Here is a 26,482-nt window from a genome sequence, read left to right on the forward strand (position 1 = left end):
GTACCCAAATCTCAAAACTTGAATAAGGTCTTTGAAGTAGCCCAGGAGAAGGATGAAACTCCCTCTGTTTACCTGCAATGATTGAGGGACCAAGTGAGAAAATATTCAGGGATGGATCCGGATGATCCTGTGGCTCAAGGAATGTTAAAAATGAGCTATGTGAAGGGGTCTTGGCCTGACATTCAGAAAAAGATTCAGAAAATAAAAGGATGGATGGATAAGTCATTGGAAGAGTTATTGAGAAAGTCCCAAATAATGTTTGTAATGAGAAAGGAGGAAAAGCCAAAGCAGAAAGCTTTGGCTATCCAGATTAGGATAAGCACAGTTGACCAAATGGTTAAGAAAAGATTGGAGATAAGTCAGGGAGGAAATAGGCAGAGCTAGATAAAGATTCAAAATGGGCTTTTTTGATAAGGGGGCAAGGAGAATGCAAAGCTCTGCCGTGTGCTATCACTGTGGAAGACATGGTCATTTCAAAAGAGAATGCCTGAGTTTAAAAAAAAATAAAGATTCAGGTAACCTCCCTCATAAAATTTGAGTATTAGGGGGTCTGAAGCTCCTCTCTTCCAAAGTCCAGTGGGAGCTTTTAGTAAATCTAAGAGTGAGTCCATATCAGGAAAAAATTACATTTCTAGTAGACACCAGTGCAGCCCTATCCTCTGTGACTTATCTTCCCAGAGGAACTAAACTCTCTGGCAGTTCCCTTACAGTTTCAAGAGTAAAAGGGGAAGGAGTTGAGGTCCCCATTCTTTCTCCCACTAATACTTGTTGGGAGGACAATCAAATTGTAAGCCCTTTGTTGTATATCACAGAAGCCGGGAGTAATTTGTTGGGAAGGGACTTAATAGTATTCATGACTTTTGATTTGGGAGTAAGGGATGGGCAGATAGAAGCAGTCTTAGCCATGCTCACTAAAGAAGATGAAAAAGATATCAGAGAAGAAGTGTGGGTAAGAGAAAGAAATAGAAGGTGTTTGAAGAACCCCCTATTAAAATCAAATTGAAAAAGGAAGTGGAAATTATTTGTCAAAGACAATATCCCATTCCCCTTAAGGGGAGGCAGGGACTTCAATGAAGGCCTCCTGCAGGATAGACTCATAGAGCCCTGCATGTCCCCCTTCAATTCTCCTATCTTGCTCATTCAGAAATCAGAAAGTGGTTGGAGGATTGTACAGGATCTAAGGACCATTAATCAAATTGTTCAGGTTTGACACCCAGTAGTCCCAAATCAATACACTCACCTTAGTAAGATCCCCTATCAGAGCAAAAGGTTTAGTGTAGTAGATCTAAAAGATGCCTTTTGGGCCTGTGCCCTTGATCCAGAACAGAGACTTGTTTGCCTTTGAGTGGGAAGATCCCTCTACAGGAAGAAAACAGTGATACAGATGGACAGTTTTACCCCAAGGCTTCCCCAACTTCTTTGGGCAGGAACTAGAAAAAGTATTGGAGAAATTTGCAGTCCCATCTGAAATTTTCCTTTTACAATATGTAAATGATATGCTATTATCAGGTGAAGAAAGGCAGATAGTGGTGCAAACTACAAAGAGCTTATTGAAATTCCTGAGAGATCAAGGACTGAGTTTCATAAATAAATAAATAAATAAATAAATAAATAAATAAGCAAGCTACAATTTATTAAAAAAAAAAAAGGAAATCAAATACCTGGGTCATCTCATTAGTGAGGGAAGGAGGAAGATAAATTAAAAAAAAAAAATTCATGCCATTACTGAATTACCTCTTCCCCAGACAAAAAGAGAACTAAGAAGATTTTTGGGATTGGTGGAATATTGTAAATTATGGATAGATTCTTATGCATCCCTAACCAAAGGGTTATACCAAAAACTGTTGGAGAAGGAGCCTGGCAAATTAAAGTGGAAGGAGGGGGAAGTAAAGGACTTAGAGGGGCTCAAATGTGCATTCGTGCAAGCCCCTATTCTAACCCTTCCCTCCCTCAAAAAAACTTTCCATCTGTTTGTTACAGTAGATAAGGGGACAGCCTTAGGAGTCCTAACCCAAATCTGGGGAGATCAAAGGAATCCTGTGGCCTTCCTTTTCAGAATCCTGGATGCTGTCTCCAGGGGATGGCCAGTGGGTGTTCAGGCTGAGGCAGCAACTGCTCTCTTAGTAGAGGAAAGCAGGAAACTGACCTTTGGGGCTGCATCCCTCATCAGGTCAGGACTATTTTGTCTCAAAAAGCAGAAAGGTGTTTAACTGATTACTGAATTATGAAATATGAAGTGATTCTAATGGAGAAAGATCATTTAATACTGACAACTAATCATAGTCTGAACTCAGCTTCTTTCCTTTGAAAATTGTCTAACCAGGTAGAAACTCCTGAACATAACTGTTTAGACTTAATTGAATACCAAACCCGAGTCCAGTCTGACCTAGGGGACCTTCCCTTACATTTGGGGGAAAAATTGTTTATAGATGGGTCTTCTAGGAAGACTGGAAGGAAAAAGTCACAATGGCTAAGCTGTTGTTGATGGGCTAACTTGCAAGGTAAGAGAAGTTGGCCAATGGCCCAATGATTGGTCAGTTTAAACGTGTGAAATGTATGCATTAAATCAAGTCCCTAAATTGCTAAAGGAAAAAATGGTACAATCTACACAAATTCTAAATATGCCTTTGGTGTGATCCACATCTTTAGAAAAGTTTGGGAAAAAAGGGAATTGATCAATGGCAGAGGGAAGAAATTAGTCCATGAGAAACTTGTAAAACAAGGGTTAGCCAGTCTGCTTTTATCAAGAAAAATATCCGTGGTACATAAAAATGGGCATCAGAAATGTCATACTTTTAAAGCAAAAGGCATAAGATTGGCTGATAGAAGGCCAAAAAGTCTTCCCTCTGTTCCTCTCTGGAACTAATGGTCCTAATACACTCCATCCCCAAGAAATTGAGATCCCTATATTCTCTGAAAGAAAAAAAAGTAAAGTAAAAAAATCTAGAACAATTGGAACTGACCTTAGATAACCAAGGGAAGTGGCTCTTCTAAAATGGCCAGCAAGTGTTGAATAAGCAAATAATGAAGGAAGTACTAGCAGTTTTGCACCAAGGGAATCATTACTGGAGTACAGGCCATTTGTAACCTGGTTCTTAAGCATTTTGGGCATGTGGACCTTTATAGTATACCCAAATAAATAAGTGAACAGTGCATAATCTGTCAAAGAATTAATAAAAAAGTTTTAAGAAAGCAAATGCCTGGAGGGAAGGATAGCAGTCTCAAACCATTCCAGAGCATTCAGATTGATTATACTGAAATGCCCCCTATAGGTCGACTAAAATATTTTCTGGTTATTGTGAATCACCTAACAAGGTGGGTAGACGCATACCCTCTTGCTTCAGCTATAGCATCAGGGACATCAAAAGTTATCCTTCAACAAATCATTCCCCAATATGAGTTAGTAAAAAATATAGATTCAAACAATGATAGTCACTTTACATCCAGAATGTTGCAAAATACTGTGCAGGGTCCAAGTGTCACATAAAGATTCCATACACACTGTCACCTGCCACCCTCAGAGAAAGTAAAAAAAATAAAAAATAAAACCCTAAAAATAAATCTCTCTAAGTTGGTCTTAAAATCCAATTTACCATGACTTAAATGTTTACCTATAGCTCTGTTTAAAATCCAAACTGCCCTTAAGAGGAAACTGGGAATTTCTTCTTATAAAATGCTTTTTGGTCTGTCTTTCCCTGGGAAACCTGGAGAACTCCCCTTCTCTGAGTTGATGGATCTCTTTGTTCAAAATTATATGCTAGCCTTGTGTTCTACTTTGGCATCCCTCAAACATCAGGGTTTGCTAGCTCAGATTCTACTTTTTGAATTTGCAGTCCACCAACACTGACCTGGCAGCTGGGTCCTAATCAAGCATGTAAAGTGCTGAAACTCCAGCTGACCTGGGAAGGACCGTATCAAGTCTTGCTGACAACTGAAACAGCAATCCAAGCAGCAGAAAAAGGCTGGACTCATTACATGCAAGTAAGAGGACCAGTACCTGAACTGGACAAGCACCCAACAATTTTGTCTGAGTATTGAAAAACAATTTCAACCCCAGGTCCCTTAAAGACTACACTGAAAAAAAATCAATAATTGGGGGGCGGGGGGGAGGTAAACTGTGTATCATCCTAGTCAACAATGGCTCTCTAGTCCTATCGAAATACCAAGGGAGGAATTCAGACTTTAAGTTACAGGTGGAAATAATCTTACCAGCCATGATGTTTCAAACCTGAGAAGCCACTAGCCCCATCAAATTAGTTATAAATGTGACTGAAGGTCTGGAGTCCCAGACAGTGCAGATTGATGCTTGTCAAGTAATAAACTGTAGGAATTTAGAGCACCAGCAATAGCTGAATGGGAAAAATAAATACCTATGTTCAGAACCAATGGGGAATGGTTATAGTCGAGCCCCTTCCCACCTCTCCTGGGATGATGGTGGACTACCCAGTAAAAGGGATGGACCATGAATATGGGATGGGTCTTACCAAGTTTGAAAACAATAAAGGGTAAAATAACCTTTTATAAAGGTAATATATCACCAAACTACAAAAGTCTTCAGTGCAATCCAGTAGTAATAACTATTAAGGCAGACAAATTAGAAACTGGGAGCAGCACCAAGGACCAAGTAGCCGATATAATATATGAGATGGGAGTAGACATTATAGGTAAAGATCCTCTGGAGAGGTTCCATATATGAGTATTTCCTTCCCTGTAAATATGTCATTGACAATGCCCTCTCCAGGTAACACTTCAAAAATACCACAGGAAAACCAACCAAAAGCCAGTTCCCCAATTCAAAATGATCCCAAAGCAGTCAGAATACTTAGAGCAGAAGATTTAAAGCAAACCATAGAAATATAGATAGGATATGGGGACACAAATTCTTGGGTAGAATGGGTCAGATATGCAGTCCAGAGACTAAATAAAAGCCACTGTTATGCTTGTGCAGCAGGGCAGCCCACAGCTCATATTGTACCCTTTCCTCTAGATATGGAAAAGCATGATAGAGAGTTTAAGTGGATGATTCTCCCCTTCCAATGTGCTGTTTCTGGTGAAAATTGTAGTATGTTATCCTCTCTTCCCACCAGGCAAAAATGGAAATATCAAGGCCATATCTGCCTTCCATCTAGGCCCAGGGAATCACTCTGCTTGTCTCTCTAGACAGGAGAAAGGATTCCAGGACCTTGGAAATATGGCCTCATGCACATGAGTATGGAATGTGAGCAGTGATCATGCTGACAATTTCTACACTTTGGTCAGACCTCGAGCAGACCTGTGGTGGTACTCTTGAAAGGGTGTTCGCTGATCAATACTGTCTAAGAGGTGGGGCAGAACCTGTGCTCTGGTCTGATTAACTATACCATTCACCTTGCCATTTGAAAAAGAAGTGAAAATAACATCCCAGGGAGGGAGAGAGAAAAGAAGACTACTTGGTTCTTTTATTTATTTATGTATTTATTTATTTATTTATTTATTTTATAAGTATAGATGTGTTTATTTCTCCTTTAATTTTTTAATTGATTTTGTAAAAATATTACATTAAAAAAATATATGAGGTCCCATTCAACCCCACCACCCCCACCCCACCACTCCCCCCCCCACCACTCCCCCCCCCCCCCCAGCAACACTCATTCCCATCATTATGACACATCCATTGCATTTGGTAAGTACATCTCTGGGCACCTCTGCACCTCATGGTCAATGGTCCACATCATGGCCCATACTCTCCCCCATTCCATCTAGTGGACCCTGTGAGGATTTACAATGTCCGGTGATTGCCCCTGAAGCACCTTCCAGGGCAGCTCCAAGTCCCAAAGACGCCTCCACATCTCGTCTCTTCCTGCCATTCCCCATACCCATCAGCCACCATGTCCACTTTTCCCACTCCAATGCCACCTTTTCTCTGTGGACATTGGATTGGTTGTGTCCATTGCACCTTTATGTCAAGAGGAGGCTCAGATAACACATGGAAACTGGATGCAATCCTCCCGCTTTCAGTTGTAGGCACTCTAGGCTCCATGGTGTGGTGGTTGTCCTTCTTCAACTCCATCTTAGCTGAGTGAGGTGAGTCCAATAAATCGGATTGTAGGTGCTGGAGTCTGTTGAGGCTCAGGGCCTGGCTATCACATTGTCAGTCCAGAGATTCAAATCCCCTAAATATATCTTAAACCCAACACCAACTACAACTCCAGCACAGTAGCATGAAAGTCTTATGAAGAGAGATCCCATCTGAGTCCAGATTCATCATGTATAAACACCAGTTCCAAAGCATTAATGAGCAGATCTATCTAGACTATATAGGAGTTCCCTGAGGAGTCCCAGATGAACTTAAGGTTAGAAATCAGGTAGAAGCTGGGTTTGAGTCATTCTTGTTCTGGTAGGTCACCATTAATAAAAATGTAAATTGGATTAATTATATTTATTATAATCAACAGAGATTTATTAATTTCACCAGGAATGCAGTTAAGGGAATTGCAGAACAATTAGATGTTACTGCAGAAATGGCATGGGATAATAGAAATGGCCTTAGATGTGAAGCTAGCTGAGAAAGGGGGAGTCTGTGTTATGATTGGAGGTAGTTGCTGTACATTTATCCCCCATAACACTGCCCCTGATGGAGTTATCACTAAAGCTTTACAAAGCCTAACAGCCCTGAGGAATTAGCACAAAATTCTGGCATTAGCAATTCACTCACAAAATAGCTTGAAAATTAGTTTGAAAAATGAAAAGGAGTTGCACTGTCCATCTTAACTTCCTGCATTATCTCAGCTGAGGTGCTTACCACAGTCAGATGTTGTATCATTCTAGGTGTCCAAAGGCTAGTTCAAAAATTCACTGAAACTGCCTCACCAAACAAATGCCGATACAGTATAGGCAAAACAATCTCTACCCCTTTAAAGAAAGAGGTTCCTAAGATGAAAAGTGTGAAATAACTCTTAAAATATTTAAGTAACAAAAATGTAAAAACTAAAAATAGTTTAAAAGAAAGAGGGGTGATTGTAAGAAATGAAGATTAGTTTAGTTTTCACATAAAGGAAAAAACATTAATTAATATACCTGGCACCCTACTGCCTCAGTCTCCCACTCCTGGTTTAAGCATGAACAAAGGAAACCAGGTTAAGACAGCCCTAAAGCCAGTAAAAAGGATGCACAAAAAAAGAGCTAAGTCAATACAAATTCAGCACTAAATTCCATTCCTTATTTGGAAAAAGTACCAGGTGAACACTTGGAATGTGATGGGGGGAAGCAGTTAATCAAAAACATTTATGTGGAAAAGTTAGATTTCTCGGGATAGGCTGTAACCTCTGAAGTAACAATCTATGGAGAAACTATGGAGAGGAAGGGCTTGTGTGCAAGGCTTAAGGGTATAAAATGTGTCATTTTTCTTTGTTTGGCACCCTGGCCATGTTTTCTGGTTGTGCACCCCTTCTTGCAAAATGGAAAATAAATTCTTTTCTTCACCACAATCAGGTGAGCCTTATTTTCTTCCAGAAGATTTCTTTCTTACAAAGTTTGTGATAATTTGTTACAGTATAAAACTAATACTTGTTTGTTGGACTTACCCAGGTCAGCTGAATGGTCAACCACCACACCAGGGAAATGAGAGAGTTTACAACTGCAAGCAGGAGAATCACATCCATCAGTCATGTTGGATCTAAGCCCCCTCCCTATTTAGAAGTGGAATAGACATCATCACCTAAGGGTCCACAGAATGGAAGAATATAGTATAGATTGGAGTGGACTTTCTGGTATTCTACTATAGAACTTTTGTGACTCTAGCAATGGAAGAAATTGTTATCATTGATGTGGAGACAGTGGCTATGGGAGTTGCTGAGCACAGAGAGAGGGAGGAGGAGTTGTGATATAGGGAATTTTGAGGCTTGGAGATGTCTTGAATATTGTTTCAGGGACAGATGCAGGACATTGTATATCCTGCCATAACTCACTGGATGGACTGAGGGAGAATGTGAACTACAATGTAAACTATGGTCCATAAGGTGTGGCAGTGGCATTGCTCCAAGGTGTATTCACCAAATGCAATGAATGTGCCTTACTGATGAAAGGAATGTTGATGGGGGAGAAAATGTGGGAGGAGCTGGGGGGAGTGGGGTATATGGGAACCTCTTATGTTTTTTTAATATAATGTTTTGTATGATCCATTTATCTTTTTAAAAAATGCAATAAAAAAAGAAAAAATCTAATACAGAATAAGGACCTTGTATGTATTTGATCTTATTGATACACAATTGCTTATAAAGGAGCATTTACAGTATATCTAAACCTAAATCAGAAATGAATTAAGGGTTGTTGTTATGGGGGGAGGAGTAGGGGGAGGGGGATGCGGGGTATATGGGGACCTCATATTTTTTTTAATGTAACATTAAAAAATAAATAAAGAAAAAAAAAAGGGTATCATGGGATTGCATTTAATTAATGAAATTTACCCTTTCCAAACATTCAGTATTCGGTCTATAAATCAGCCAGCCAAACTGTCAAGCACAATTTGATTGATTACCAGTTCTGTATCAAACCTCATGACAGAAAATCTGGATACGGAAATGAAAACCAAATGCACCATACCTGCCCTCTTCTTTGTTTATGTTTCATCTTTTCCTTTCAACTTTTGAGAAAATTGCTGCCACATATATGCCCCCCAAAATTACAAAAATTGTAGACTTAAAAGAGAATAGTAATGTCTTATACCTGTAAATGACAGTCCAAGTTGGTTGACCCTCTTGCCTAGTTCCTCTTTAAGCTGTCACTTGAGGATCCATACTATGGCTCTATCATCTGTGAGGCTTTAGTTCCTTCTATTGTAATGTAAGCAAAAAAAAAAAAACATGAAGAATCTTATGACAAATTTTCAGGGCCAGGTCTGGAAGTGGCACACAGAATTCTGTGGACATTCCATTTGCAAATACTCGATAAGTAGGGTGGCTACAAGTAACTGCAAGGAAGGCTGAAGATAGTACTCTTCCTTTTAACTAGGAAAAGAAAATTAGATTTGGGAGCATCTTGCTGGTATCACCTAGGGCCTGCTCTTGTGGGTTGCATTCTCATCTCTTCACACATGGAATATACTTAGCCAAGTGGGAAAGCCTGAAGTTTCCTCAGCCAACCTAAATCTAGGATTGCTAGGAAAGTACAGTCCTCTCCATCTTCCTCAAGCATCACAAAATATAAAACAAAACTTATCTATCTCACTTTCCTCCCAAATACTGGAAGTATCTCATATAATTAAGATAATCACTCACAAGGGGAAAGAAGAAAATAATTATGTTTACCTGTTGATGACTATTTAAAAACTCTGACGTAGCCTTAAGAGGATGTAACAGTTAGAACTATAGATTTAAAAGTATTAACCTAAAGATGATATGATATTTCACAGCTACTGTAGAGATAAGCATGGTTGTATAAGTTTTAAATATTTCAGATGGGTTTAGAGAACCATCAGATTTTTTTGTTCTTTTAATTCAATTTAATTAGTGTTGTGCAATGACATGCTGATAGCATAAAGTCAATAATAATCACACAAATATCAATAAACATATGAAATACTAATATTATGAGCAGTATATCATGTCTAATGCATAGTATGAAATCAGCCTGGATAGGTATGGTCAATGCAAAATTAGTATATCTCTTGCTAGTTAAATATCATCTTCATGAAATTGGTAAGAAGAGAGACCTTTTAGAATGAGTAGCCAGATTCCAGCCTTTTTTAAGTTTCTCCTCAATAAAAAGAACAGGTAGATGAACATTTTATTCAGTGTCATGCGTCTATTAAGTTTTATAGGCATGTCACTTGCTTTAGGAATTTCCTAAATTAGGTTCAGAATATTCCAATTGTGATTATATTATTATAAAATATCTTAAAGTATATTAATGTTTGTTGGTACACAATTTCTTATGTCATATTTATATATTTAATATTCCAGGTGTACATTATATTTAACCTCCCTCTTTTGTAAGGTAAATGGAGAGATACCTTATTTAAAGAAGCAAATGAGTTTCTGAAAGCTTAGAAAAGAAATGGAACCTGTTGGAAATGGCTTTTGTGCCTTTTAGGCCTGAAATCACATAAGTGGTAGGCATCAGAACAGAAGATCAAAGCCAGGGTTGTTATTCTCTGATAGTTATAATATCTTTTTACTAATCCAAAATGTCTTTTTAAATGTAAAGTCTTGAAAATAAAGTTTCTTGGTTAATGAAAAATTGTTTATTAATAATCCAATATTTTCAAATAATTTTTTAACTTTTTATTGAAATATATCACTCATACATAAACATATATAAACAATAAATGTATAATAGTTGTTAACTTACAAAACAAACATATAACATCAAACATATATAACATCTCACCCTACCACCAATAACTTGCATTGTTTTTAAAACTTTTTAACTAATGATTAAAGAGCATTGTCAAAATATTACTACTAAACAAAGTATTTTTCCCTATCCAATCGATTATTACCTTTATATCATTTATATATGAACATATATAAACAAGTGTATAGTAAAAGTTGTAAACTTACAAAGCACACATGCATAACATCATATAGGGGTTCCATACATCAACCCTCCACCAACATCTTACATTGTCATGAGATGTTCGTTACAAACTATGAAAGAACACTATCAAAATCTTACTACTAATCATAGTTCTTATCTTTCATCTGGTGTGTTTTTTCCCCCAACCCACCCTATTATTACTTTTTAAATATATTTTTTATGACAGAAGTTGTAAACTTATAAAACAGTCATGCACATGTGCAGAATTCCCAAACAACACCCCTCCATCAACACACCACAATGTGGTGTGTCATTTGCTACAGATAAAATAATATCATCTGATTATTGCCATGTCCATAGCATACATTTGGTTCACTTTTTCCATACTGCCTCAACATCAACACAGTACATCTTTTGCATAGATGCAAAAATATTATATTATTGCTACTAACCACAGTCCATAGGTCACTCCAGCTGTATTTTTCCCATGCTTCAGATAATTTTTACATTTTGAATTTAATTTAATCCACCCACAAATTAGTATATCTCTTGCTAATAACAGTCCAAGCACTCAAGATTAAATGTAAGCTCTGGCCATGTCCTAGCCCCAATGGTCTTTTTATTTTTATCTCCTTCTACCATGAACACATTCCTGTCTATGAGTCTGCACTCCCTGCTTCTTCCCTAAAGGCTTGTTTACCTCCCTATCTGATTTTCATCCCTCAAGTCACAGTCCAATTTCTCTTTACATATGTTTTAGCTATATCCTCTGATCATCACTTTCTTTCCTTTTTCATTGTATTCATTGTGTTATTATTTAGGGTAAAAAAGTATCTTTCTATCAGTCTCACTCTGTGACAAAACTAGACTTTAAGTTCCATGAAGGAAAATTTTATTTCCTTCACCTACATCCCAGGTACCTGAAACAGTCAATACATAGTTGTTGAATTAATACAGAAATGTACAAATAAAGAAACAGAAATTGATTCAAAATTTCATACAATTAATTACTGTTGCAATAAATACTAATACCTATTCTGACTCCAAATTTTACCTCAGTTAGGGATATTTCAGTGCTTTTGTACAAATTTGTTTGCAGATTATTTTGGATAAAGCTGATTAATTTTGTCTTTAGCTTAAGGAGATTTGCAAAGAAAGATTTACACTATAAGTAGGCAATGTTATAAACACACACAAATGATATTGTAAAGCAGCTTCTATGTTCACTTCTTAGAGAATTTCTGTTTGATAATAAAAATCATAGTGAAATTTTTTTCTTTAAAATTTCATGCAAGACACATGTTAAGAATAGTCATTTAATACAGCAGGTCACTCTGAATAAAAACTTCATACTGATAATGTCTTTGATAAGTAGTACCAAACATCAAAGTGATTTGAAAATGTGACAGTTTAATATATGTATAAAATGGAAACTCTTATTCACTGGGTTTTTGTATTCCTTCTTATTCTTATTTCTGTCATTGAAACTTTAAAGGTTCTTATACGATGCTGCAGAATGTGATTTTCCATTTTTATAAATAAATGATGCCCTGCCTAAAGTGATGATCTACTGGGTAAGTAAAAGGAGAGATTATAGACCATTCTGACTTTTAAAATACTGGCATCAAATAAAATACATTTTGGCAGTATAAATCACTCCTAAAGGGGAGTACGATCATTCAAGGATAGAACATAAAATATTTAAAAAAGAAATTTTAGCTATTAAAACTAGTTTATGTTTTGTGACATAAAGTGGCACACACAAAAGTAAATAATTTCTGCCAGTACTACACATCAACTGCAAAAGGCATTGTTGGACCACTGAAGAAAAATGTTCAAAGTTAGCAGATTACATAAAATATAAATTAAGATTAATTGACAAAGGAAACTTGAGCAGCATGATACTTGTTTGATTATAGGAAACCTCTGTCATCACTCTAGTTTTATTTGGAATTATTGTAGTGAAGATTTAGAGTGGTTTTTTACCATGTCTTCTTGGGATATCAGCATTGTCAGCATGTAAATAAAAGGAATAGCATGGTGAGGTCTTGAAAATACAAGCCGGAATAGTGAAGGTTTATGTGCTTTCTGGCTGAAGGGCAGTAGAATGAACTGGAGAACTTTCAAAATAATATCTAACTTTCTCAAATCTTCATTACTTTTTTAAATGGAAAAATATAGTCCAATTACATTTAAACTATAAAAACTTCAATGTACTTTCACTTACATTAGCACTTTTCACAGCAGGGTAATGTATTTAGATTTTTCCTGTTTCAAGCATTCTAGATATCAGGCCGGTAATTCTGGTAACGTAATCAACACGAATCAAATGCAGCACAGCTCTCCTAACAAGCATGGCTGAAAATTTGTATGAATATAAAATATTTATGTATCAAGTTACATTTCTTTAATGACTTCCAGATTTCCATTCTTTCTTCTAACAACTTTGTTTCTGATTGATCTCAATTCGATCTCCCATAATAGCTTAGCTTCACAAAATTTTTCACTGTTTGTACTGTACTATGTCTATAGTAACACATTAATGAAAATGAATTTGTTATTTTCTGAATATGTACTTAAAATGTTATATGGTATCCTAGAGTGTTATAAAAATTTGCAAGGCAGAGTCTCTGAAATCTTCTAGCTATAGTTGATATGCAGAACAAAGAATGGGACTGACATATGAAGGACCTGATTTTGGAATTACAGGTTTCTAAATGACAATTATAAAAATGCCATTTTGGCACATATCAAGTAGAAATAAAATATATTTTGTTCATTTTTAATCTAAGGCAAATAAACCACTGAATTCAAATATTGATACTAAATCAGGAATGAAGTCTTAAGATAGTTCAGTTGATATTTTTGGAAAGTTTTATGGATGTATGCACTTTGTTTAAGAAATAATAATTTTCATATGGCATTAGGAAAAGAATCAGCATAAATCAATTCAGCAGTCCCCTGATTTTAGTCATTTTTATCTATATCATAATACTTTCAATTTATTCAATGTATAGCATTGGTATTATTTTCCTATTGCTGCTGCAATAAATTACCACCAACTCAGTGACTTAAAACAATACAGATTTAACATTTCTGGAGATCTTACCAGTCTAGAGGTCAGAAATCCAAAGTGCATTTAATTGAGCTAAAATTTAGGTCTTGGCAGTGTTGCGTTCAGAAAGTTACAGAGGATGTTACATTTCCTTGACTTTTCCAGATTCTAGAGGTTCTCATCTTTCTTTGGCTCATGACCTCTATCGTGCTTTCGAGCTGTATGTACCCCAGAATAAAAACATGTTCTTAAACTTAATCCATTCCTGTGGGTGTGACTCCATTGTAAGTAGAAGCTTTTGATGAAGTTCCTTAAGTTACAGTGTGGTGCACCTGGATCAGGGTGGGTCTTATTCATGTTACTGGAGTCTTTTATATGCAGAATGAATTTCAGGAATAAGAGTGAAACCACAGAGGGAGCAGCCAGAAGCTGAACATCAACAGAACTTGGAAGAAACCAGGAGATGTCACCAAGTGCCTTGCCATATGACAAATTAAGGACAAAAGATCCCAACAGCCAGTCCAGAATGCCATAGACTTTAGGGAGAAAATATCACCTTGATGATGCCTTGATTTGTACTTACTCTTGGCCTCAAAACCTTGAGCAAATAAATTCTCATTGTCTAAGTAGAACCATTGCATAGCATTTGTTTGAGTATCCCAGGAAACTAAAACAACTTTAATCTTACATCTTCAGAGCCAGTAATGGACTATGGATTATTTGCATATCACATAATTCTGACCTTTGTTTCCATTGTCACATCTTGTTCTCTGACTCTGACTCTCCTGAATTACCTTGAGCACTCCTGGATAGTCCAGTATAATCTCTCCATTTCTAGAGGCTTAAATTAAGTACATAAGCAAAATCTCTTTTAACATGTAAAGTAGCATATTCACAGGTTTCAAGGATTGGGCTGGACATTTTTGTTGGGTCATTATTCTGTCTACTACTACATTGATAAGATGTGTTTGACAATAGGTCAATTTTTTATATTGCATTTTATCTCGGGGAGATGGCTTGAGTTAGAATGTTTCTTTGAAGTTGTTGGAACGCCAGTGCTGTGCAATTGGCACCACCAAGTCCAGGATTATAGGAAAGAAATAAAAGAGAGTATTTAGAGCAAAACAAATTGGCCAATGTATTATTTTAAATCTCCACTATCTTTGATGCTTTTTAATTTTCTATATAATAATTTAATATTCCATTGGATTAAGTACTTTAATCATGATTTTTATATTTCTAAAAGAAATGGTCCTTTTGATTTTTAGTTGTGAATTTTTTTTAAGATTTTTAAAATTTATTTCTCTCCCCTTCCCTCCCCCACCACTGACTGCTCTCTTGTGTCCATTCGCTGTGCATTCTGTGTCTGCTCGCATTCTTGTCAGGTGGCATGGGGAATCTGTGTCTCTTTTTGTTGCGTCATCTTGCAGCATCAGCTCTCTGTGTGTGCAGTGCCACTCCTGGGTGGGCTGCACTTTTCAGGCAGGGTGCACTACTTGCATGTGGGGCACCCCTATGCAGGAGGCATACCTGTGTGGCACAGCAGTCCTTTCATGAGGCAGCACTGCATGTGGGCCAGCTCACCATATGGGCCAAGAGGCCCTGGGTTCAAATTCTGGACCTCCTATATGGTAGGCAGATGCCACATCTGCTTCCCTAATTGTGCATTTTTCTATTATGTTTCAGCAACTTCATAAAATATTCTTTTAGATTTTGGGGGCAACCTTCATGCAATTTGCCAGTTAAATTAAAGAAAGTCTGTGTAGTGATTAGTCTGGAAGATAGCGAAACTCATTAAACTCAGGTCTAAATACATTTTAAGTACAAATTTTCTTAGATTAGTCAAATATAAATGGTCTGTATAGTCCTTCCTGAATGTCCTGAAGCAAAGTCACCTTCATCGATTATGCAGTGATATACTAAATATAATTATATCCAAATAAGAAAAAATATCTTCAATATAGAAAATATGAGATGATTTTTATTATATGGATTTGCAAATATTATCAAATATATAGTAGACAAGCTTTTAATTATGGTAAAAGAATAGTTGTATTTTAAATTTTTATAATAGCTTATTGTTTTAGTGGACAATCAGTAAAATACCATAATGAGTTGTTACACATAGTTATAAAATTTATTTCCCTGAACTGGATAAATGGCATTTGTTTCTAAGGCCAATGCATAGTGTATTAGGCTAAACCTGTTGCTTATAATTAAAACAATTACAGTAGCAATGAACTGTGTAGGTGTAAAGGAAATAAGAGAACTAGAGTATGAAGAAAAGCATTACTGAAAAATTTAGTTCAATTTCTTAAAGCAGACCACTGATTCTTCTTATTGTGGCTCTTTGGGCCATTGATTTTTATCAAACCAATTTCTCAAAAAGTGTATAGTAGGGAAAAACTATATGAACTCAACTCCTTGTGTTTTCCCATTTATCTAGAAGGGGACTTATCTAAGACTAATGGAAGAAAATTTGTTTTGCATAAATACAATAATTTTTTGTTTGACCCTGTTCAATTAGTAAGAAATACTTAGTACATGCACAACAGCTACTTTTTGGTTCAATTAATTAATTTATTTGAAGAGAGGGCCTACTTGTTTATTTTCAATAAATCAACCTCAAGTAATGATTATAGCAGCTAACTAAGTTATAAACGTTCATATAAACTTCTATTTCAAATAACCATAAGTACTATCTCTTTTCTCTATTTTGCTTAGATATTAACATTTATCTAAATATATTTTTGGATATTCTAGGTACTAGTGGAATCAAATTCAACTTTTTATCTAGTAGAGTAAGTAGTATTCTATGGAAAGACATAATCAAAATAATTTTTCCCACTAATCTTCTATGATACTTAAATCTTGATGATGAGATCTACACAATTATACAGTCAAAAATGTACCTCAGACTTCTGCTTACAACCATGTTGGAGTAAAAGGAAGAGATTTGGTCTTCTATTTTAAACAACTTGAAAATAAATAGAGCAGACTAAACAACGTATTTTTTATACTTTGGAAAATAGGTAGTATAGGATAAGAAGTCCTGAGAGAAAGACACAAAATAAGTGTTTGGCTCAGCTTAGAACCTGGTCCGACTTTAAAGTCGGCAGTACAATGAGGAAGGATCCCAATAGAACTCAGTGGTTTCCTACAGCTGAGGAGAGAGAGTTAAGAGATCAGATTTCAAAGCAAGTGTAACTTTCAGGGCAGTGTAGCAGAGAAGAGATTTTTGCACAGAGAAGCAGAGCTGCTCATAGAAAGAGAGAAGAGAGTTAGTGAGCTTTGGAGATTTGCAGAGGGTTCCCCAAAAATCTTCAGTTGAGTACTGAATAAGATGTATGTATGAGAAAATTACAGAAAATCCAAGGAAAGAATTGCCAAGAAGGAATAGGCAGAACAAACTCCAGATCTCACTCAGCACAGGTAATTCATCTTTCCAATGGCAAGAGTGAAAAAACTTGGCAATTAATGGAGCCTTGGGTTGAATACTCAGGATTGTCTTGTCTCTGTATTGAGGAAAAATAGATCCAGACTCTAGTTTCTGTGGTCCTGACAAACAAAATTTACAAGCTAGTCCTGAAGAAATCAAACTGCTTCTAAGTAAGTAGATTGCACCTAAAGATAAAACTCAAGATTATTTAAAGCAACTCAAAACTGTAAAATGTCTGTGATGGTTAGGCTAATGTATCAACTTGGCCAGGTAATGGTGCCCAGTTGTTTGATCAAGCAAGCACTGGGCTAATTATAATTCAAGGACATTTCATGGACTTTAATCATCATTGAGTTGATGCCATCTATGGTTGATTACATTTATAATCAACTGAGAAACTTGCCTTCAGCAATGAGTTAATTCTCATCCAGTTTTTTTTTACCTTTAATTATATTTTATTTTTGTTTTTTCTTTTCTCTTCTTTTCTTTTTCTTTATTTTTTTAATATTAATTCAAAAATTGAGGTCCCCATATATCCCCCACCCCCTTACCCCACTCCTCCCCCAATAACAACAATCTCCTCTATCATCATAAGACATTCATTGCATTTGGTGAGTACGTCTCTGAGCACCACTGCACCTCATGGTCAATAGTCCACATCATAGCCCACACTCTCCCACAGTCCACCCAGTGGGCCATGGGAGGACATAAAATGCCCAGTAACTATCCCTGCACCGCCACCCAGGAAAACTCCAAGTCCCGAAAACGCCCCCACATCTCATCTCTTCCTCCCATTCCTTACCCCCAGCTGCCACCATGGCTGCTTTCTCCACACCAATGCCACATTTTCTTCTATTACTAATCACAATAGTTCATGAATAGAATATCAGTAAGTCCACTCTAATCCATATTCTATTCCTCCATCCTGTAGACCTTGGAATGGTTGTGTCCACTCCACATCTATATCAAGAGGGGGCTTAGATTCCACATAGATGCTGGATACAATCCTCCTTCTTTCAGTTGTAGGCACTCTTGGCTCCCTGGTGTGGTGGTTGACTTTCTTCAACTCCATGTTAGCTGAGTGGGGTAAGTCCAATAAACCAGAGTGTAGGAGCTGAAGTCTATTGAGTCTCAGGGCCTGGCTATTACATGGTCAGTCCAGAGATTCAGTTCCCCTGGGTATATTAAACCCCAGCACCAACTACAGTTCTGGTAAAAGTAACAGGAGAGGCTTGTGAACAAAGATCACATCTGTGTCCAGCTCCATCACACAGAAACACAAACTCCAAAGTAGGGCCAATTGACATGGCACTGAACTCCATCTGCCATGACCATAGAACCTGTGGGTCTCTGTAGCCCTTAGAAGAACCAATACCCGGGGTTGTATGTACTTTATCTGTCTCTGGGACTCTGCTGAGGTGTGCATAAGAGCAACCCCTCTGATAACCTCCCAGCTTTTTTTGGAGACTCATAGCCATATAAACTCATTTGTCCTTTCCATTTCCCCCTTTTATTCAGGTCAAAAAGCATTTTTAACTCCTGGTATTATATGTAGTCTGAGATAATCTGCTGGTCCGAGTTGATGCTTTTATTCAAGGTCATTTTCTAGTTACATCATCAGCTGGTACTTAATAGTAATCTCTCAGTGCCAGGGAGGCTCATCCCCAGGAGTCATGTCCCACACTGCGGGGAAGGCAACACATTTACATGCTGAGTTTGGCTTTGAGACTGGCCACATTTGAGCAACATGGAGGCTCTCAGGAGGTAACTCTTAGGCACCCTGCAGCTCTAGGCCTTGTTCTTATTTCAGGTGCACAGGCTCACAAGCATAGTCATTAGTATCAAGGGCTCATTGTTGGACCTTCATTCTTTTTGGTCTTTGCCATTGTACTTGGGGATTGTCACTGTTCCTTTAGGGACTCTGATAGAGCTTCCCTGGCTAGGGACTCAGCACTCCCTCAGTTGTTGTTTTTAATTGTACCCACTATGAAAAGATCCAAACATTTTTATGTACCCTGGATATATGTCCTGTAGAACTCCCTGCCAACCATGTGTCCACTGTCAGTAACATCCCACTCCAGTATTCCTCCCCTGCCATTGTTGAACCTCTCTGTGATCCAAAACTTTCTGAAAAGTGAAGCCCAATATATTGCCAGGTTCCATTAACAGTAAAATGGAATATATTGATGAGTTTAAAGGTTAGATACAGAATACATATTAATTTAGGAGTTGAAGGCTTTAAAAGGAGACATGATTTCAGCATTCAGAGAAAGATTTCCATCTCTTCTTCAGACAGCCAGTGTCTCCTGGGGTACTCATCAAGATCTTCATAAAATGCCTGGCGTGCAACCTGTCCTATGAAATTTGGTCTTGTGCATCCTCACAGTTGCATGGAACAATTTTATAAAATCTCATAGTGTTTATAGATATTTCTTGTGGGTTCTGTTAACCTAGAGATCTCTAAGTATTATAGTTCCTAACCAACAATCACCATACTGGCAAAAAATCAGGGAAATACTGCTAGAAATGAGAAGAAAAATTGACCAACTAATACAGAGTGATACAGAAAGTGGTTTGGAGAAAATGGAGGAGTATGGAATTCTAGGACTGAGTCTTTCCACCCAAACAGGCAATAACTTTCTGAAACAAATATTTTGAAACGCCAAAGACCAGAAGAACAATATATAGCATCCAAGAAAAACTGAAGGAGCAGGCTGATAGATTATGGTAAAAACAGTAAATTACTCTCTCTGTTAAGCACTGCCGGGTGCCCATGCCCACACTCTCTAAACACAAGCAAGGAACAATTGGAAAAAGAAAAGAGGGAAAGAATTCAATTTATAATAGCAGCAAAAATAATCATATATGTAGGAATAATTCTAACAGGATACAAAGGACTCATGTTCAGAAAACTACCAAACTATCTTGATTATGGATAGTAAGACTAAATATTATTAGGATATCAATACTACCAAAGACAATTTATATTTTCAATGTAATCTCTATCAAAATTCCAACAACTTTCTCCACAGAAATGGAAAAGTCAGCATCATACTTTTATGGGAATATTTGGCCCCAAATAACTAAAACCACCTTGATAAAAAGAAGAATGGCATAGGAGGAATCACATTTCCAGACCTTAAAATTTATTACAAACCTGCAGTAACCAAGCCAGCATGATACTGGCACAAGGACAGACATATAGACTGATGGAGAGCTCAGAAGGAATGCTCACATTTATGGCCAACTGACCTTTGAAGGATCTTTAGCAAAGACCAATCAATTGGGAAAGAATAATCTTTTCAACAAATGGTGCTGTAGAAACTGGATCTCCATTTACAAAAACAAAAAACAAAAAAAGGAGGAAAAGGAAGAGTCCTCCTTTATACTATATACAGAAATGAGTTCATACTGGATCAAAACCTAAATATGAAAGCCAGAACTATCAAATTTTTAGAAGAAAATGGAGGGAAGCATCTTCAGCACTTTGTGGTAAGCAATGGTTTCTTAAAATTGCATCCAAAGTACAAGCAACAAAATAAAAAACTTAATAAGTGGAACCCCCATCAAAATTAAACACTGCAACTCAAAGCACTTTACCACAGAAGTAAAAAGCCAACTACACAATAAAATCTTGGAAACCATGTATGTGATAAAGATTTAATATCCAGAAAATATAATGAAATCATTCAACTTAACAAAGAAAGACAAAAAAAAAAAAATTAGGCAAAATACTTGAATAATCAATTCTCCAAAGAAGATATACAAATGTTCATGATGCATGAGCATTTCATGAAGAAATGCTCAACATGATTAACCATGACAGAAATGCAAATCAAAAACTCGATGAGATACCATTCCACACCCATTAGAATAACTGCTATTAAAAAATGGCAACTAATATACATCAGAGTGGAGGTGGAGAAATAGGAAGACTCATTATTTGCTTGTAGCAATGTAAAATCGTACATCTACCGTGGAAGACAGTTTGGAAGTTCCTCAGACAGCTAAGTATAGAGCTACCATATGACCTGGCCATCCTATTACTGGTTATATATGAAAAAAAAATTGAAAGCAGGGAGTCGAATAGATATTTGCACACCAATGTTCATAGTGGCATTGTTAACAATTGTCCAAATATGGAAGTAACTCAAGTGTCTGTCAACTGATGAATGGGTAAATAATATGTGGTATGTACCTACAATGGCTTATGATTTAGCTGTAAAAATGAATAATGTCCTGATACATGCACAGCATAGATGACCCTTAAAGAAATCATATTGAGTGAAATAAGCCAGACACAAAAGGACACATATGATCTCAGTGATTTGAAACAATTAGAATAAGCTAATTCATAGTGTCAGTACCTAAAATAAAGGCTACCACGGGACAAGATGAGCTAAAGAATGGGAATTTAAGGTTCAAAATATAAAGGGTTCTTGTTTGGGGTGATGGAAATGATTTGTTAATGAATGGTGGCAAATGTAGCAAGTAAAAAAATTGAAATATATACCTGAATGTGATTAAAAGGAGAAATGTTAGATTGTATATACTATAATGGAATAAAATAAAAATTTAAAACCCATGGGACTACACTACATAAATAGTCCTAAGTTAAGCCATGTGCTTTATTAATAGTTCTTGTGGCAGTTTGATATTATTTATGAATTCCTAAAAGAGGTATCGATTATGTTTGTAAATTGGTCTGTTCCTCTGGGCATGATATCCTTTGATTGTATTACATTCAGCTGAGATGTTTTTGATTAAATTATATTAAGATTAGGGCTTTGATCTGACCATGTCATTAGGGTGTGAAGGTTTGAGTCCCCATTTCCTTGATGGACTGATAAAGCAGACTGCCATATGGAAGCAGATACACAGAGAAGACACACAGAGGAATAGCGATGGCTTCATAGACAAGGCAGAGGCCCTGGGAAGAGAGATGAGCCTGATAGTCTATAGCAGACATTGTGATGCCCAGAAAGAAACAAGCCCCAAGGAGAGAGGCAAGCCTTAGGCCAGCATACAACTGGGATCAGAAGAACCTGGGACAACAGAGCCTTAAGGAGAAGAAGGAAAGCTGAACTCTCACAGACATCACCAGCCATCTTGCTTCAACATGTGGCAACAGATTTTGGATACACTGAGTTGGACTCTTTAGGACCTTGTGACTGTAAGCTTCTACCCCAGATAAATACCCTTTATAAAAGCCAACAGATTTCTGGTACTTTGCATTAGCACCTCTTGACTGACAAGTACAGTTCTATTATGAAAGTGTGCTATTATCACATAACAGATATTCCACACCAATGCAAGTTAGTAAGTTAGGATGGTATATGGGAATCCTGTATTTTATGCATGATTATTTTGTAAACTCACAACTTCTCTAATACAAATATTTTTCTTAAAACCTTTTCTAGAATTGCACATACATTAGAATGAATAGAGAAGATATTAAAACAATCATTATAATTGTATTTTGCATGTTCAAAAATCTAGAGGTAAGATTGAACATATGAAGAAAGATATAGAAATAGGTATAGAAAAAGACCCAAACTGAACATTTTAATAAGCACTCTGGGACTTTAGGAAATCCTATTGTTATCTGTATTTTCAATTTAGTGATAAGGAATTGATACTCCAAGAAATTGTAGGCTCATCCATATCACCCAGTTATTAGTAGAGGAAAGAGTAGAACCAATGTTGCTTGGTCTAGTTCAATGTGAGTTTAACCCCCACTTCCAATTAAAAACTATACTTCCATAATTAAAAACTACAATGTCTGATATGAAAAATATACTGAATTAAATTAATAGTAAATACGAGGGACAATTCAGGAAATAAGATTAGCATATCAAGAGAAATTATTCAAAATTAAACACTGAGAGGAAATAAAGGTTTAAAAAAATGAATAGAAGCAATGGAGGGGCCTGATGTGAATATGGATGGCAACAAGCCAAAACTGAACAAGAATAAGCTCAAGAGATATCTGAAAGAAGAAATTAGCACAAAGGGAAGCCAAACTACTTCCAGTTGTTTGCTGCTACTACCAGTCAAACCACTGACTACAAGATCCACAATCAAGTCATCCATCAACCGAAGGTCAATAGGAGAGATGCATACCCACAAATTTCCATGTGGTTGTCTTTCTCATTCACTTCATCCAGGAGTCACCTGCAGGCTGGGGAACATCTGACTGACATCTCCTTAAAGGTGGCATGTAGGATTCATGCCAAAAGAACTTTTTTGGGAAAGCTCAATATTTCATGACTTTCGAGGAAAGGGGGTCAAGTTGCAAGTCAAGGACAAAACCAGGAATTATAAATCAGAAGAAGAACTTATTCCAATCAATAATAAATAGTATTGGAGAGACATAATTGAAGTTCAGGGTAATCCTTGTAAAACCAAGAAATGTAAGCTGTGCATTATTCCATATGAGATCCCACTACTGGTTCCTTGCTTGAATATGTTACCTCATCTTCACTTTGGCCTCAAAGACAAAGGAACAAGATATTGTCAGAAATACTTAAGTGACTTAAATGATCTTAAATGACTTTGTGAGGCAGAAATTTATTATCCATCCCAAGATCATCACATACATAAGAAGTTTCTTGGATGAGTTGGAATTCTTAGAGATTGACATTCCCTTGATGAACATAATTCCAATGGGAGGTGTGGCCAAGGCTTTCATCATCTACCACAACGAAATGAACAATATATAAATTGCTCCAGAATTCTACCAAAACATACTGGTTGTTAGGAACATTGAATAGGTATATAAAATTGGATGCTACTTCCAGAATGATGGAATTGATTTGACTCACAATCTTGAGTTCACCATCTGTGAGTTCAACATGGCTTACACAGACTATCATGATCACATGTAAATCACAGAGATGATTTCAGGAATGATGAAGCATATTATAGGCAGTTACAAGGTCACCTACCATCCAGGTGTCCCAGAAAGACAAGCCTATGAGATTGACTTCACTCCACCATTCCAGAGAATCAGCAGGTAGAAGAACTTGAGAAAGCCCTAGGGGTGAGCTGCTAGAAACTGACCTATTTATAACTGAAGAAACTTGCAAAATTATTGATGCTATCTGTGTGGCAAAGATTGTTGAATGCCCTCTACCTCAGACCATAGACAGGGTCCTTGATAAGCTTGTTAAGAAATTCCTGGAAGTAACTGGAATCAACCCTACATTCATCTGTGATCATCCACAGATAATGAGACTTTTGGCCAAGTGGCATCATGCTATTCGTCTAACGGAGTTCTTTGAAGCTATTTGTCATGAAGAAGGAAGTCTGAAATGCCTACACTGAGCTGAATGACCCCATGCAGCAGCAGCAGCAGCAGCCTTTTGAAGAACAGGCCAAATCCGAGGTCACCAGTGATGATGAGGCCATCTTCACAGATAAAAACTTCTGCACCACCCTGGATTATGAGCTGTCCCCAATAGCTGGTGGGGGCAAGGGCATTGATAGTGTCACTGTGTTCTTCATGGAAACCAATAATATCAAGGAAGTGCTTCTGTTTCCTGCCATGAAACCCAAAGACTAGAAGGAGAATCTGGCAACTACTGACACATTGGAAAGCACAACAATTTCCAGATCAGTCTAGAAAATAATAATTTGCAAGTCATGTAACTCAGGTAACTTTGTGTTTCTGCAAAACATTGTCTGCAAAGTTTGTTGAAATCTATTTGGTTATCACAAGTTAAGTTCCGTCACCAGAAAAGAGAAAAGGAAGTAAGAATTACTTTTTATTCCTTGTGACCAAATACTCCAGTTGTCTCTGCAAAAAAAAAAAAAAAAAAAAAAAAATTAGAGTAGCAGTGTGACAAATTCAAATGACCCAGTAATGTAATAATGTGCAATTCATACCCTGAAAGGAGTGAAAAGAGAGAATGGGGGGAAAACTAATCTTTTAAAAATAATATTTCAAACTTTTCCCATGTAATGAAAAATATAAACCTACAGGTCCAAGAAGATTAGCAAAGCCCAACTATAAGAAACAAAAAATTCTGTAAGTAAAATTTTAATGAAGTTACTTAGAGCCAGTAATAAAGAGAAAATCTACCAGAGAAGAGAATGACACATTATACATGAAGGAGGAAAATTAGGACATCAGAGTTCTTGTCAGATAAAATGTAAGCCAGAAGAGACTGGAACAAATATCTAAAAGTACTGAAAGGAAAATGGAAAAAGAAAAAGAAAGAAAAAGAAAAAAAAAAGCAAAACTTCAATTGTCAACCAAGAATCATATACCCAGAAATAATATATTTTAAAAACAAAGACAAAAGTTTTTCAGATAAATAAAAGCTGAAAGATTTCAATACCTGCAGACATGCACTAAAAATGAAAAATCCTTCTTATGATTGGAAAATAATAACACATGCAAATATCTATCTATACAAAGTAATGAAGAGCACTGAAAATGGCATTCATGTGTGTAAATACAAATACTTTCATGTTATTTTTAAAATCTCTTTAAAATTAATTGTCATTTGAAAGTAAAATATCAATATTGTTTGAATTTATAACACTTAAATATTATAAATGTATGAGAACAATAGCAAAAGGGCAAGGAAGTGAAAAATGATAATACACTGATATAATGTTCCTTAATTAGCCATGAAGGAATATAATATCATTTAAGATTAGACTGAGGTCATTCTAAATCCTAAAGCAACCATAAACTTAGAAACATAATAAGGGTTATAGCTAATAAGCCCACTGCATTAATGATAGGCATCAATTAGGGTTGATGTGCTAAAGAAGAAAAACAGGATCTAATATGCCAAATTTATAAAACCACAATTTATTGGAGGACAATAACACAATATAGCAAAACCATTAAAGCAAGAAAATGTTTTACTGCCAATGGTTGCCTCACATCAAGCCATCTGGAGATACTGAACCAGACTGTAACTGTTTTCCCTTTGTAGAGTCATAATGAACTCACTTTTAATTTCAGATTAGAAAACACTATTGAATGCACCAAAATACCTTATAAATTAATTAGTCCAACATGAGTCTTGTCTGGGACTTTTAAACCCTGCTGCTCACATAGGTACTTTATTGTTATATGACAAGTCCTAATATTAAGATTCTTATGGGGATCTCATCAAAACCAGCTGAAAAGCATCGATCTTGGTGTTACCTATTAGTGATATGGACAACCTGGCACAAAATGCCCCAAGTCTTGTCTCAGACACATGGTAACAAAACATTATCAATCAATATGTTTGTGCCATGGGGGTATATATCTTAATTCAGCAGAATAAACTCAGGTCAATTCCAAGTCTTAACTAATAGTAATATTTTCAAAGTTCCTACTTTTAAATGGGTTCACACCCATAAAACTGCAGATTAAGATTTGAATCTGACTTTATGGGGGGCATGATTTAACCCCAATGCCCTACCCAATAAAATCTACCTTTTTCCACATATCATAAATTATTTTTTTT

General features: G+C 36.5%; 1 pseudogene; it reads left to right on the top strand.

Annotated features, from left to right (window-relative positions):
* Positions 1–23,144: 23,144 nt before the first annotated feature.
* Positions 23,145–24,633, top strand: LOC101410915 (lysine--tRNA ligase pseudogene; annotated as a pseudogene).
* The last annotated feature ends 1,849 nt before the right edge of the window (positions 24,634–26,482 follow it).

This window comes from Dasypus novemcinctus, chromosome 1 (assembly GCF_030445035.2).
Source record: "Dasypus novemcinctus isolate mDasNov1 chromosome 1, mDasNov1.1.hap2, whole genome shotgun sequence".
In the NCBI taxonomy this organism is placed as follows: domain Eukaryota; kingdom Metazoa; phylum Chordata; class Mammalia; order Cingulata; family Dasypodidae; genus Dasypus; species Dasypus novemcinctus.